Below are 2855 nucleotides of genomic sequence, written 5' to 3'. Positions count from 1 at the left end.
TAATCATTAAGCAATAGCAAATTTAACTTTTTTTACAAAAGTACAATGGTATTTTTGAAATTAATATCCTAAAACTTTATTAGTAGAGTGCTTTTGTCCTTTAGTAAAACTTTAAACTTTATCCTTATGAAGATGACAAAAGTACCCATTGTCTTGTAGTGATATTTATAAAATGACCCTCATTTAATGATGAAGATATTATAAAAAGTAAATTTTGTTAAAAAATAAATTATAAAATTAATAAATTCACCTTTTACAATTCATTCTATCATTAATCTCTGTAATTTAAAAGATTGTGAACGGTATATATATATATATATATATATATATATATATATATATATATATATATATATATATATATATATATATATATATATATATATATATATATATATATATATATATATATATGACAAATATTAGCTTTGCCGTGGGCAAAAGGTTTGAAAATAAAAAATATTATTTTTCTGACGGGTATACTGACACCCGCAGAGGTCTTCTCTACTCTCACGCTCTCTAGGAAAAGGTGTCTTCTCTCTCCCCTAAGCACTCCCCCTGCGCGAAAGCTCACCTCTGTAATTTTTCTGCGCTCCATCTCTCTGATCTCCATCTCTCTGCGTGCTATCTCCTCTCGCCCTCTCTGCGCTCCATCTCCTCTCGCCCTCACTGCGCTCCATCTCTCTAGCAAGGCAAGCTCTTAATCTCCCTCCCATTCAACAAATTGTTTTTTTGCTCTCTCTCTCTAGCAATCAGCCTTTGCCCCTTGGATTGAACTATTGGAATATCATGATTATCCTACCATATCCAATATGATCATCTTCTATGATTAAATTGATAAAAGAGCTCATTCATTGATTCAATCAACATCTCTCAACATCTACAATACTATCGTAATGTTTGATCTGATATTTCCCACAATTTAAAGATATGTAATGTTTAATCTGCTGTTATTTTTTTTTTAGAATAAATATTAATATTTGATTTTTTTTCTTTTTGTTTCATTTGATTTTATTCGAACTAGCGGTCTGTAATGTTTGATTTGTTGTTATTGAGGAATAAGATTGTTTGTTGGACTCTTTTGAGTCGTATGAACTCTGATATTTTCCACAATATCAGAAAAATATAATTGGTATTCTTATGATGAATTTTTAAATATATCTTTGTAGTTCCAACTTAAGGTGAGTAATGTTGATTTTTTGCTCAATATATGGGCTATTCAAATATTGTTGGACATATTATTTCTAGTTCGCTTTCTTTTCTTGGCAAATATATGGTCCTTTCTCTGTAGTTGACACAAAACCATGTGTATTATGGTCTCCAACTGTTGAATAATGATCGAGGTAAAAATGTTACTCGATTTTTGGGATATTAAAATATTGTTGTGCATATTATTTTTAGTTTGCTTTCATTGAATAATGATCGTGGTAAAAATGTTGCTCATTATTTGTTATTGATTGTTGTCAATTGTTACGACTTATGTCAATCTTGTTTCTCATTGTTTGGATGTGAAATTAGATGGCTACATTATTCCACTGACCAAAAATAGTCTTATTGCCTAAAACCCTTATTTCATTATAATTGAAATATTTGCAATTGTTGGCATTGAGTATCCCTTATATAATCAACTGCAGTTGTTCTATATAATCAAGTGCCACTCATTTTAGTCCTACTGAACTTCGTTTTATCATGAAATCTAGGAATAGACTACCTCTTGCTTTCTTTTTATTTGGATTAGATTCTTCATTACCAAAGTTGGTTAGAACATTCATGCCATTAGGGTCCTTGTTAACCTTCATGTTGATTTTCTTAATAGATTTTTTGGCAAATATAATTTCTTTAGGTGGCCGAGGTCTTTTGTTCTTCAATGAGTTGCTTGTTACCTGAATAAGAAAGAAAAACAAGAAAGTTGAATTAATCTCAAGCCTTTCTTGGGTCTGTTTTTCCTTTGCTATCTGATAAAATAGTTTGTATATGTTCACTTAAATGGCTGAGTCAATCCATGGATGTGATATAGTGAGAATAGGGCATTTGAGCATCTGATCATTTTAACTGAATGGACCTCGACAACCAATTCCCTCCAAGGATTTGTAAATGCAAACCAGGATGTGGTCGGATGCATATGTTTATAGCAAAGACACATGATAACTACAATAGACATTTCTATAAATTCTCTAACTGGAAGGTATGTAATATTCTTTCATTAAGATAATGTAGAAGCATATTGGTTTTCCATTGTAAGCATATTTCTAACACACGCTTATCTTATTGTGTTAACTACTAGAATGAGATTGCATGAGGCTATCTAGAGTGGTGTGATGAAATTCTAGGTGAAGATAGGAAGCCTATGGTTAAAAGGTTCGTGTCTTAGAGACCAAATCCTTGTATGGCTGATGGAGTAGATGCATCTCTGTTTGAGAAAGACAAGAGCAAATATGATGTTCTGGTTGCTGAGAAAGTAGACATTAAAAAAATTTGTCTCATATGTGTAATTTTATTTATGACTTTGATGTTTGCCCTCCTTTTTTTGTTAAAGGAATGGGTATATGTTTTATGGTATCTATATACTTATAATTGTATGCACTTATTGATCTTTATCTTCTATGGAATAACAATTTTCAATTTATTATATTTGTACATTAATTTTTGGTGGTTTTGTGGTTTGAACGGTGAGCACTTTACTTGCTTATTCTACATCGTGAATGATTTGGCATACCTTGGACTCTTATAGCAGGTGTTGGAGCAGGATTCTCATACTAAGTATTGTATTGATGCTTCAACTTTTTGTATTGTTTAAAGCTTGTTTATCTTCAACTGAGTTTACTAGAGTTTCCAGTCATGGTTATGTTTTTGAA

General features: G+C 31.0%; 1 long non-coding RNA gene across 1 annotated transcript; it reads left to right on the top strand.

Moving 5' to 3' along the window:
• Nucleotides 1-432: 432 nt before the first annotated feature.
• LOC148783544 (uncharacterized) lies at nucleotides 433-2626 on the top strand. The gene is made up of 2 exons (XR_016044948.1): nucleotides 433-2185; nucleotides 2285-2626. It is a non-coding gene; the product is annotated as an uncharacterized LOC148783544 (long non-coding RNA).
• The last annotated feature ends 229 nt before the right edge of the window (nucleotides 2627-2855 follow it).

This window comes from Amborella trichopoda, chromosome 1 (assembly GCF_054954075.1).
Source record: "Amborella trichopoda isolate Santa Cruz 75 chromosome 1, AtrichopodaSantaCruz75HAP2 v2.0, whole genome shotgun sequence".
Classification (NCBI taxonomy): Eukaryota; Viridiplantae; Streptophyta; class Magnoliopsida; order Amborellales; family Amborellaceae; genus Amborella; species Amborella trichopoda.
Note: the sequence above shows the minus strand (reverse complement) of the source record. Positions and strands in the feature narration are given on the sequence as shown.